Source organism: Phaenicophaeus curvirostris, chromosome 7, assembly GCF_032191515.1.
Source record: "Phaenicophaeus curvirostris isolate KB17595 chromosome 7, BPBGC_Pcur_1.0, whole genome shotgun sequence".
NCBI lineage: Eukaryota > Metazoa > Chordata > Aves > Cuculiformes > Cuculidae > Phaenicophaeus > Phaenicophaeus curvirostris.
The window spans coordinates 767,156-780,223 of record NC_091398.1 but is presented as its reverse complement, the minus strand read 5'-3'; the positions used below and the strand labels follow the sequence as shown (position 1 = coordinate 780,223).

At 42.0% G+C, this 13,068-nt stretch overlaps 2 protein-coding genes across 3 annotated transcripts in view; both read left to right on the top strand.

Annotated features, from left to right (window-relative positions):
* The window catches only part of DUSP19 (dual specificity phosphatase 19), a 501,898-nt gene that overhangs the window by 404,381 nt on the left and 84,449 nt on the right, over positions 1–13,068 (top strand). The window lies entirely within an intron of this gene.
* The window catches only part of ZNF804A (zinc finger protein 804A), a 138,908-nt gene that overhangs the window by 118,823 nt on the left and 7,017 nt on the right, over positions 1–13,068 (top strand). The gene's annotated exons all lie outside the window — the stretch shown is intronic.

Here is a 13,068-nt window from a genome sequence, read left to right as displayed (position 1 = left end):
ACACCTAAAATACTCGTCACTTCTGGGAACGCAGATGATTTCTCCGAAGTAAACTGCCTGGTATGCTGTTAAGGAAAATATTTTCTTGTACTTTTGTAACTGCTGTCATTGACAATAAAATTGCTTGAAATATAAAGTAATGGCAACGTGTTGCCTACCATGACAGCGTTGTAAAAGGTTTTGCCCTTTAGAACGCCTTAATGGGTGCTCTACGGAGGAACTGACACTTCCGTTTATTAACTTGTAATTGTCCAAAATAAATCCTGCTTTTCCCCCTCCCAGTAGATTGAAGCCTGCTGTATGTTAATTGTGCCGGCTCTTCTCCAGGCCTGACACCTTGACAGCTCTTGTCAGCTTTTAAAAGTTATTCCCTTATGAAAACTGCACCTCTGCTGATTATTCTCCCATAATGGCCTTGCCACTCATCTCTTCTGTGTTTTTAATTCTCACATCAAAGTTTACCCTTCGTGCTGCCCCCTGACAGGAGGGTGTTCTCTAATGACTAGCGGTGGGTCAGTGCTCCCTGTTCTGGCGAGAACGCAAAAACATTAAATCCAGCATTTCAGTTCGCAAGTGTGCACCTGGGGCTCTTGCTTTACTAAGGCTCAGGTATTTGCTCTTCATTAAAGAAATGAGGCTGTACAGTAAACTGATTTATTAGCTCTACCACCCAGCGCTCCCATCTCATCAAGTCTCACACTGTGCAGGACTACAGCATCTCATAATTTCTAAAAAAAGACCACTAATTAACATTTATGTGCTGTAGGACGTGATGGTACTTCAACAGGTGGCACTTTGAGTCAGTATTTGGTGCAATATAACTGTGTTTCTGGAGTTGCTGCCTTCCAGATATAAAACCGAGACCTTGACCACCAGGGTAATTGAAGTGCCTGGGCTGCTTTCTTAGGCACGAGGGTGATAACTCCAGTTGTGCATTGGCCAAAATCCAGGCAGGTAATTAGATTCTGTGACATTAACCCCCTGCTGCAGCTTCAGCTCACGATAGTGGCTTCTTCTCCTCCATCCTCGCTGCTTGGTGTAATTGGTGTGCGCTGTCAGGCGGCTGCTGCCGCCGAAGCCGAGAGCGGTTGTTTCATTAGCGAGTGACCTGGTACAGGTGACTCCTCAACCCCAGCACCCGGGAAAGCGTTACGAACAAGCAATTGTTATGTTTTGAGTACGGAAAAATGCTTCTCTCTGAATTTGAATACTTGAGTCACCAGAAATCGCTGGTTTCTGCATTTGGGTTACGTGTCAGCAGGTGAACGGTGCGATTAGCGCCCCACTAGTCGGATCACGTTGAGGAGAGTGCAGTTACCGGCAGTGCCTTTGCTTCCACTTACTGAACGTGCAGTAGCAGAATATTATTTGGGAGACTTTGATGTGTTTTTTTCTTTTCCGATCACTGCTCTGATGTCCTCTAGAATCCAAGTATTTCTCCCTCTTGATCTGGAAGCTGGTGAAGTTACAATAATGTGGGGAGCACGCACAGTAAATGGGAGAGGCCAATAAGCTGTTCCTCTCCAGGCTGTTGACTCTGAAATATAATAGCCTCTCTTAAGATGATATAAGTAACGGGTTCATTCAGGAGCTTCAAGAGTTAAAGGCAAAACTATCAAAATTGGTAGCAATTAGTTTTGTTTTCTTGTTCAGTTGCCAACTCTGTCTCCTCAAAGAGCAGGGACTTGAAAGACCAGTTCTTAGAAAATATGATTTTCACTGAGTTCTCCTGCTAAATTTAGGATTAATAATGAGAAAATGGAAGCCATTTCCATCATAAACCCAATTCAGAGGGCCATTACGAAAAACCAGAAGTAATTGCCAAGCTGTACGAGAGGAAGGATCAACCAAGTTCAATGTGAATGGACGTTAAAAATAACCCGACTAGGTCTTTCCTGAATTTTATGTCTCATTGGCCATTTATTTGTTGCTGGATAGAGTTAAGCTTTTCTGCAATGTGCCAACATCTGGAGAATTCCTACAGAGTGCAAGTGGGAGAGGCAAGGCTTTCCCTGGCCCCAGGCAGCAGTCGGGGCACGGGTTGCAGATGTGCTGTGTACGGGATGCCAGCTGGTGTCTTGAGGGTCAGCAGACATTTCAAACAGGATGATTTATTGTTAATGATACTGCCGCAGGCAGAGGGGAGAGTTTGCAGCATCAAAGTGTCGTGTGCTCTTTGTAAGCACATGAGATTTGTTCCACAACAGCTGTTAGAGCAAAGCAAGTTGAAGCGGTGCTAATGGATCTGCTTGTGAGGGTGTGAGACTGCTACCCAGGATTGGATCAGAACTCTTCATTGCCTTCTAGAAAACACTAGAACGGGTGGTAGCAGTGAGAAGTGCTGGGGACTTTGATTGCTTAAATGTGCCTACATTTGAGGGACAGAACCACCCCGTGCGTACGGTAGGGGCAGCTGTGCATACACAGGGTCTTCAGGAAAGGCTTTCCATCTCTGGTGGGAAGCCAGGGAGCCAGATTGAGGTTTTGAGTGATTTTGTTCTTGCACTTCACCATCTTTTACACATTGAATGAAAGATTGAAGTTTTAACCCTGCAAAATATTGGTATTTTCATACAAGAGATACGTAAAATCATGTAAAGTGACTTCGGGGGTCTTTATATTTTGGTTTTAGTGTCTATCTTGCGATGCAATTGGTAGTATACGTTTTGGAAGGCTATTGGTATAAAAGATGGTTTTCTTTCACAAAGATGCCTATGTGCAATTTTTCATCCAGGATCTGATTACTTTTCTTAAAGTTTAGAGGAAAAAAAGTTCTAAAATTTTAGCATAAGATGTTAGTTGAAGGCATAGTTACATTCAGTTTTCCTCTATGCAGTAAAGTGTGATACATTAGTAAGATTTAATGAGAATATATAACTATATAACTTTTAATCAACTTATTAAAACCAAGTAGCTATTACTTTAGTTCCATGTTCAATGATGTTCTAGCAAGCTATTTCCTTTAATACAAATCGCTCTGATTTGGGGAGTGGGGTCAAGAAAGGGCTTCAGTTGCCTGGTAGCAGCTTTCCCAGGGAGCCGAGCTCTCAAAATCTGGGAAGGTCCTGCTGAGCCAGGTGCATGTTTCGGTGCACAAACCAAGCTCTGGTGCTGCCTTTGCTGGACAGTGAAATGGCCAAAGCTCCTGAAATAAGTCAGATGTTTGTCTGCTGTTCCGTCTGAAGAAGCGTTGTGAATGATGACCCCATGAACCATTCTCCTGCCTTAGTCCTGGGACTTTACTGGCCTGTAGCTGATCCTCACTCGTGAGCATCTTTGTGCCTCTGTAACAAGACAAAACAACACAAAATGGGTCATGCGGATTGCAGCTCCTACTGAATAGTCTCGAATCAGAAATCAGATGAAGGATCAGTAGTGTGGAATGGCAGCTGCTCCACACTCACTCGGTTTTACAGCCAGAGTTTGAAGGACAGGCTATTTTGTTTTGCAACTGGGGCCATACAATAAATCTGAGTAAGAGCCAGAAATGCTGTATGGGTCTCCTGAGTGCCTGTATTTGGAGCCTGTCAGGGCGTGCTTTCCTTTAATGACCCCTGTGCTCTCCCTGCCTTGTGCGATGCATCCCTGCGCTCCTGCAGCCTCGTTTTGTGTCTCCCTGGGAAGGGCAGCGGTTCTCCCAGCGTGCAGACTGCAGAATGGCAATACTGCCGTTCTCTGAACAATTGCATTTTTCTTTTTTTAACTGGAATTAGAAGACATTTTAACGTGTGTATATTTGTGTTACAGGTCAAAGTGTAAGTTTTTTATGGAAACTTCCTAAACTTTTGAAATTGAGAATTTTTCTGAGCCTTTCTGCATCTTTCTGTGCCTGTGTCGTAGCGTCCTACACAAGCAGGCAAGAAGCAAAGCTTGGGGATGACAATTTGATTGACTGATTGAAGACTTTCATAAAGGATGAGTCACTTCACCATTAAGAGAGACAATTCCAACAATATATCCAGGATCTACAGAGAGGGGGAAGAAAAGAGTTGCTTGTGTGAAATTGTATTCTTCTGACCTTGCTCCTGTGGTGTTTTGGAGAGGAGAAAAAAAGAAGGAGAGGATATGGAAGGGAGAGAGAAATGTCTTACAGATCTGTTTTTCCTGTCCCAGCCCAGAGGGCACTATAGCATACTGCTAGGGAGTCTTGGAGCAGTAATGTGGGAACCTGAAGACAGAAGTAACATTTTAAGACCAGCCTGCTTGAAGGAAGGTTGTTGTGAGGAAGAGGAGTTGCCCTTTATATGAGAGAGCAGTTGGAGGGCTTGGAGCTCTGACAGGGGATGGATGAGGAGGCGTCTCAACTTGTACTAGGGAACATTTAGATTGGATATTAGAAAAAAAATTCTTTAACCAAAGAGTGGTGAAGGATTGGAACAGATGGCCCAGGGAAGTGGTGGAATCTCCATCCCTAGAGGGGTTCAGAAACCACATAGACACGGCACTTTGGGTCATTATTTAGTAGGCACAGTGGGGTTAGGCTGGTGGTTAGAATTGATAATATTAGGCGTCTTTTCTGACCTTTCTGATTCTGTGACTGAGTGCTGGTGTCTGAACTATTTATGTTTCCATGGGAGGGAACCTGGGGAGAAAAAAGCCAAATATTTGATAGGATAGAAGGAAATGTCATTATTTGCTTCTGTATTTTTCACAGCTATCCATAAGAAAAGAAATATATAAAGAAATGTCAACCCAAATTCATAGAAAGTTTTTCCTCTGTTCTTCAGCAAAAATGTCTGGAGGAAAGAGATTTGTGTAGTTGACAAAATTGAAAAATACAGCTTTTGGTCAATCATAACCAGAAAAATATGGTGAACACCCAGATGGTTCTCCTGCCGAATTAAAGATCAACAGAGATACCTGTGTCATCCGAGTAGTGTGACTCTTGTGCAGAAGTAGAGAATTCTGTCTGTACATCCTTACTGATCGTGGAGTGCTGTAGCGATGCTTGTGTCAAGCAGGAGGGTGTTGAGAGTTTTGTTTGCAGGGCTGGGAGTTCTCAGAATAAGACTTTTTTCCCTGCTCTTCCTAAGAAGAATAGACAAGGCTTTCATAGCTCTCACTGGTAGTTCTTAGGTGCAGAGTGCTTTTCTTTGTGTCTTTGAGGTTGCTGTAGGGAAAGAGTAAGGCACTTGTTTTTTAACTTCTCTAAACATAGGGCTGTGTTGATCTTGAGATGATAAAGCGTCTGCTCTTACATTCCATTTTCTGTGGCAAGGTTTTCTCCAGCAGTACCTTCATGTTGAGTATAGACATTTTAAATCTATCTTCTGCTGGAAGGTCCACCCAGTTAATTGCCTCTGTTATTTATGTGTCAGATAGATAGCTCTGTATAGTCTCCTTTTTTCCCCTTTTCATCAAAGCTTGAGCACATAGCAGTTCAGATTTCAGAGTTCAGCACTGTAGGTAGTCCTCTGTGCAATGCTCACCTGTTAATCAGAACCTGCGTCGTGAGAGTGGATATATTTATTTCTCTCCTGGCTGTTGTTATCAAGAAGAAAAGGTAAAGAAAAGGATGTTGTGAATTTCCCTTAGGAGCTGCTTTCTACCTTTAAGGATGTGGACTGAGATTTAGGTGTGTTTCCATTAGGTAATGAGCTTTACCTTATTAGTTAATTATTGTTTTTATTAATTTCCTAGTGATTCTTAATCAAGGGCAAATTATCTCCTGAAAGGTTCATACCTGATTAAGGCAGGGGAGTATTGCTGTGAATTGTCTCTGGATTACACTGAAACAGAAAACTGGACCTGCTATACCGAGCATCAGCTCAGTCGTGTGTTCCATTCATTCTGGGGTACCTGGACAAACATGTTTTGCAGTTGAGTGGGTAAAAGAACCACATCTGATGACCAAAGCCAAGCATTTGTGGTTCGGTTCAGCTAAAGTCCTAACAGACTACAGAAAGAATTAGTATCAGGCCAATTACAATGAAACTGGGACTTCTAGTCCAAATTCTCCAGTTGTTAGAGCTCATTCCTGATAACGATACAGATACATGTAAGCTTTCTAGTGTTTGATCCTTCTTTGGTGTTACAGTCCTCCCAAGAGGAACAGGGAGACAGCATTACAAGTTGTCAGCACACCGAGTTCTTCACGAGACAGAGTGTGATATTGTTATTGATGGGTTCTTCCTCTTTTTTTTTGGCAGAAAGAGGGTGAAATTTGATAGTTTATTTGTCCTCACCCTGAGTCCCTTTTGGGGTCATTTTTATGTATTGCCAACACAAATCCATGCTACAGAGGTTCCCAGTGGTATATTGTAGTGAAATTGTGGTTTACATATGTTGGGTGCTTCTTCATTCTCTTTTTACCCCGAAGTCCACTTCTATGCATATTTTCAAGTTGCATTCCTTTGGCTATCAGTAGTGGAACACTAGGGAGTTGTTTATAGCCCTGGGACCCTGGTGTGATCCCATTCCTTCCTCTTCCAAGGCCTCTGCTATGACCTGGTACCTGTTCTTCTGGGGGTCTGTGCTATAGTCCTGGTCTCCCTCAGCAGCCTCCAAGCTGCGTTTCACTGAATCCTTTATTAACACAGTGTGGTGACACATACATCCTTGCTCTACAGTTACTGACATTTCAGTCTGCAAAAGCAATGATGCAGTAGAAGACACATAAATAGAGATGTATGCTCTCATAAGGGCTTCCCACCGACATCTCCTCCTCATGGTAATGGCAGTGCGATGTTAGCAGAGTTCCTTTACAACACATTTCATTTGTATCGTTGAAAATGAAAGCGTAAGTCAAATTACAGCATGAACTCACTTTGCCTCGCAAGATGCAGCCTTAATATTTAATACTTTTTTCTTTAATCTTGTGATGTTCTCAGAGGAGCCTGCATGAATAGTATCGAAGGTTGGATTAAGGATAACAGGTTTTGTCTGTGCCAGTTAGCTGTGGCTGTGAGATGTGTGTCAAAATTCGCAAAGGGCTGTTCTTGCTTCAGTTTTCATTGGTCAAATTGCATATATTCTTTGAAGAAGCTTGTCATGGTCCCGGCGTGATCTAGCAAGGACCAGATCCTGCCGATGAGAAGCAATTTGTGAACAGAGCCTTTGAACGGCTCAGTGATCCAATATAAAATTGATATCAGAAAGTGCTGTGATTTAGCTCTGACATCACAAAAATAAAGAGATTACGGCCACCTCTGTCTTCCCAAAAGTGTGGTTTGAGCTCTTTTCTCTACAGCATCGCCCTTTTCTCTACCGGCGGTAGGAATAACCATTTCTCAACAGGATTTAAAGTGTTGCATATGATTTTTTTTTTAATTAAAAATCCTGAATGATTGAGGAGTGGCTGTAAAGGTAGTGTGATGGTTAAAGAAGTGACGTGCACTGATCTTGTCTTCAATCAGCTTCATTAAGCGTTGCTGAAATTTCCACAGTGAATTAAAAACTTCTGCTCTCCCTGAACTCAGCAGGAGTTTCCCCATTGACTTCAGGAGAAGCAGAATTAGGCCTAGAGTTATTAAAATAAATAGGTTTAAATTAAAGACGAGCATATGCAGCCACTTTCCAGATGTATAAGTGTGTGTCAGCTTTATGTTCTATTCATTATCTGGTAAAATTAATTTGATAAGCAAGATGCTAATTGTGTCTTTCTATTGTCTTTGCTTTGGTCTTGGTCTTAATATTTATGGAGTATCCAGCTGATTTTTGCTGAAGCTAACAAAAAATATCCTACAGCTTGCAATAAGACTGGGCTGCTGTTACACACGTGGTTAGTAGCTATTGCCGTGAAATATTCAGTATGCAAAGCTCAGCAGCTCTGCAGGCTTAAAACAATGGATTTGCACAATGGCAACGCTGTGGCCATTTAGTCAACTTCAGGAAACAATTATCTTAAAACAAAAGCAACAAAAGTCTTAATTTATGCTGCATAACCTGTTATTTGTCAAAGTCCTGGAGCCTTGTTCAAACATAAACTTTAATGCTATCTGGGTCCTGCAGCTGGAAAGGAGGAAAAGATGCTCAGGCACCAGACTGGTGTCAAATGAAACATGAGGCTGAGTGTGCCAGGAAGGACATTAATCATCGCATAATGAACTGCGGGTTTGTTTCTGGCAGATAATTTCTGAAGGGAAAGTGTTAAGAGGAATAGAAGGCAAACTTGCATAAAGAACTCTTAACTGAACTTGAGACACTTTACACGAAAGATGCTTCATGTATAAGTATGAAGTAGTCTCAAAACCCAGTTATGTTTCCTGATAAAATAATTCCAGTTTTTATATTACAAAAGTAGAAAAGACCTATGTAAATTTCCAGCTATACACGTATTTAATGTATAATTATAGGATTGGAATGTTAAAGGCAGTACAACAGTTCTTTTTGCGGACTAAACAACAAATGAAACTACCGTGCGTTGCTGAGTGTGCTTGTTGAGTGTGCTTGTGAGCATTTGCATTGCATCAATTCATTTAAAGTTAGTATGAGTCTCCTGAATCACGAAGGATCTTATCTTCTCATCACCCACCCCCCTTCAGGCCCATGATGGGCAGGTAAAACAACCCCAGCCTTCCCTTCCTCTTAATTAATCCCCACTCTCTCCCCAGGCTGAGTGATGCTCGCGACAGTGCTGGGAAAAGAGCAGTTTCACTTCACCTGAATCTACCTGTTCAGCGATATTGTGAGCCCCAAGGACCTCCTATTTTTAAACCCTGCTTATATCTGTATCTCTTCGTTTTAGATTTCTTCTAATATTAAAAGACTTCAGGAGGGCATGGCTGCAATGCGTGGTAGAAATAGGAGAGGGGAAGGATTGCTCACAACCTGCACATTCCTTGTCATCTGAAGGGCTTTATATCTGATAATATAAGATGTGACTCTGTTGTAAATTTGTGGAGCTCTCGGCTTTTAAGGACAGGTTTGAATTTTGCAGCTCACAGTGAGATAGATCGAGCTGTAGGCAGAGACCGTTAGAAGCAGCTTATGACTTGCAACAGACTGGAAGTTTTCCTAAACCAGGAGCAGATCAATGTTGTTTATTAAAGGCCTCTTAAAACCCAAGTAAGTGGCTGGTATAGCCCATCCACTGCAAAAGTGAGGAGATGAGCGAGCTCACTGCGTAAGACAGAAACGGTAAAAGGAGCGCTTGGAAGAGTTGCTGCCCAACATGAGATCAAGTAAGAGGGGCTTTCTTCAGCCATATCTTGAATTTCTGTAGAGCTGGAGATCCAAGAGCCCCTCTTGGTGCTACAGCCCAGTGCCAGAGCACCCGAGCAGGAGCATTTCCCTGCCAGCACAAGAGGCGACTCCATCTGCTTCCCGGCTCCCCACTGAGCAGTGTCAGGCTGTTGTGAAATCCCCCACGTTCCTCTTCTCTTGCAGGAACATATTCCAGCAATTAATTCCATACTGACAGTGTGAAAAAAAAGAATTGACTGTTAATTTCTTCCTTACCTACTTATTTGAGTGGCTGAATTGCTAATTTCATGGAGAAATCTTGACACTTCTCCTTTCTGTGGAAATAATGTGCCTTGGCTAACTTCTGCCAGGGAGGGACCCCGGCACTAGCAGGGTGGGTTCTTCTGGTGTTAGCGGTTTTTTTTTCTTGGAGCTTTAGTTTTTTTCTATAATCTTTACAGACTTGGAAATTTTATTTCTTTTTTCTTTTTTAATAATATGAAAGATATGGTCCTGAAATCCAGACCACAGCGCAAGTGAAGAGATGCTGCCCTGTCGGGCTGTGTGATGTGAAGGGGTCTCCAGTTGCAGAACACTGAATTATAAATGCCCACACAAAGCACCAAAGACAGAAGGAGAATATGTGTGTTTTATATCTTAGTAAGCAATGTTTTCTGCTTTAAATGGCATGTTTCATTCCCCACTTGAGTGTTTACAGGTGTGTGAGGAGCTCTGATCTATTCAGTTATTATTTATAATTGATTAAGCTCAATCCTCTTTTGAAAAGGATGCTAATCTGGTTTGGTGTGGGAAGTGTTTATGTAATGAAAATGTTGTTGTTCTGCTTGTCATAGCGTAGTTCACATAAAGAAACACTAAACCATCTCAGTTAACAGAAAGTATATTGACAGTAGTCATGTAGGATTTGGAGGAAGGGGAACAGCTTCTAGAAAAAACACTGGGAATTAAGAAGTAGCTGTATTTAAGCCCTGTATTCAATAGCAATCAGATTTTTGTAAAAAACAAACTGAATGCAAGCCAAAAAACCCCCACATTTATTAATGATTCAAATTGTGTTTTGTATCGCGTAGAGATTTAGAGGGAAGTAATGTTTAATTTGTTTGTGTATAAATTCAAACACCACTTTTGTGCCACCTCTACAACAGCTCTGAACAGTCCGTGTTCCTCGTGTTTAGGGCATTGGCAGGTTTTTGAAGGGCAAGAGGGGGTTGCAGTGGATTTCCAGCTCCTTTCAGGGTAGAAATGGTTGGACTTGATGATCCGGTGGGTCTCTTCCAACCTGGTTATTCTATGATTCTATGAAACCGAGTATAGGCAGCACAGGACTTTGCTATAACTGACCTTTCAGGAGCAGCTGACTTGTCCAAGGGCTGCGACAGACATTTAAAGGGGGTAACACAAGCTTTGGTGCGTTAGTGCTTAGTATAGAAAGGGCTCTAGCAACAGCTTATGCAATCTGAGCTGCAGCTTCAAGTGTTTCATAGTTAAGGAGCAAGAAAAGGAAGTTTTATTCTGATGAATTATTTTTAAAAGCTAGTGATAGCATAAATTCATGATTCAGTGGGAAATACGGTCATTTTCCCTGATAAAATAAAATAAAAAGACAATAAAGAAGCAAAATTTGATGTCATGGCTGTTAAGTTCTGTAATTTTATACTTCCACTGATCAGAAAATGAATTTATGGTCTGAGTATTTTCAGCATCATGAAAGTCCACGTAATTTAATTGTTAATCTAAGGTCAAAAGGAAATTAGCATAATAGCATCTGAACTGCACTGCCCTGAAATCCCAATAGGCATCTTTCTGACTCCTGTTATTATAAAAACCATTCCTATTGGTTCTTGACCCCTGAGAACGATGAAGGCATTTAGTTCTCTTGCAGAAATGTCATTTAATTATTCATTGTGAACTGTTTGTTGAACTCTACTTGCTAGGACTTAGATGTTTTGAACTGCTTCAGAAGCAGAACAAAATACAGGAGAGAATTATATTTAAATACTGTATGATTGCCCGTTAATTATTTGCTCACTGATCCATGGAAGCAGACAGATATAACAGGCATTAAACTTGCTATTGAGGCTAGTGTTGGTGAGTAGCTCTACCACATGGAAAGACATAAAAATGTTATGAGATAGATGCTTTTCAGGAATAAAGCACACTCGTGGCTTTATTGCTGCCATTTACTTCAAACAAGTTTTGTGGGGGCCTCGTGATACTCGGAATGCATGGACTAATGACATTTTTCATATCATTAATTGGGTGATATCTTGTTTTCATTTGCATAATATGAGCAAACCCAACAAGATAGAACTGTAGGGCTGTATAAATGTAGTGCTAGCAGTCGTTAGCATGACTAAGTGCAGCGAGGGGCTGCGGGAGAGGAGGGTTCGTCAGATGGCAACGAATTGCTTAGGGATGTGGTTTAGCAGCGGATAGGTACGGTTGGGCTTGAAGATCTCAAAGGTCTTTTCGAACCTAGTGATTCTGTGATTGTATGGCTAAATAAAGACAAACAGAAAAGAACCACAGTATCCAAAAATGGGGGCACACATTTTCCCCGCTTAGGTGTCTTTTTTTTCCTATATAGGAAATCGTATTTTTGGAAACTGCCTTATTAGGTCTCAAACCAGCTTGCACTGGGTGCATGTTTTGTGGTTTTACTGCTCTGGTTTTTACTGTGGTTTTACTGAGAAAAGTTCCGCTTCTCCGTATGTATTTGCTGAACAAAGTCCTCAGGAGTTCACTAGGTGTCATCCTTATAGCTCGTTAAAGCTCTTCATGAAAAAAAGACTGAGATACCAGCTGTAATTATAACCCCACTGTATAACTCGTTCCTCTTAGGTTCAGAGCAGTAGAGGGAAGGAGCGGTGTATTTGACAGGAGGTCTGGCAGAAGGGGAGCTCTGGAACAAGTTGTTCACCAGTGGAGAAGAGTAGACAGTCCAACATGAGGACTGTGCACACAGAGCTGCCAGACTCCTCTGTCTTACGTATTGACTCCTACTTGTAGCAAACAGAGAGAACAATTTAATTACTTAAAAGTTGTGAGCAGCTCTTCTGTATCAGAACCAATATATGCTAAGCAGATAATTACTGATCAGGTGCTGGTATGATGTTTGCTTGGCACTGACAGGGCCTGAAAAGCATCTTCTACACCTTCAGGATTACCTAAAACTTCCTTCAATGACATTGTCTCTGTTCCCTGTGAGCAAGACACTACTCGCACCCTGAAATGTGGAGCCACAGTAACATTGGTGGGATGAGATGGAGTCCTGTGAGCTTTCAGCAGTAAGATAAGAGGGGTCAGAATCAAATCACTAATTATAATCATCCCAGTAACTACAGTAAAGTGCTGCTGCTTGAGGGTGGTTACGAATTTATGTACAACTCTGCTTCTACTTTTTAGCCTTGTGGAAAAGCCCCCTTTTATCTCTCTTTTCTTCTCTTGCTTTGTCACATACTTAGGTATTGTCACATACCTTATGTATTGGAGGGGAAAAAAAAAAGACAACCTGAAGAATAATTGAGCTTTACAAAATGGAATTAAATCCCGTCTTTAACTGCCAGGTGCTAGAGAATGATGGGGAGGGGAAGGAGCAAGCTTCATCCCGTCTCTAACATTTTGAGTTGTACTATGATTCTATGGTGATTCTATGAGTACTCAGAAGCCACCTATGAAAGGAAATGGTTTGGGTTTCACGAGTGGCTGGTGGGAAGCAGGGTCAGTATCATACTAGCATGGAATCATGGAATGGTTTGGATTGGAGAGGACCTGCTCCAAGCTCCCTGCAATGAGCAGGGTCTTCTTCAACTAGATCACATCTCTCCGAGCCCCATCCAACCTGGCCTTGAACACCTCTGGGGGTGGTGCCTCCACTACTTCCCTGGGCAACCTGTGGCAGCACCTCACCACCCTCATCATCAA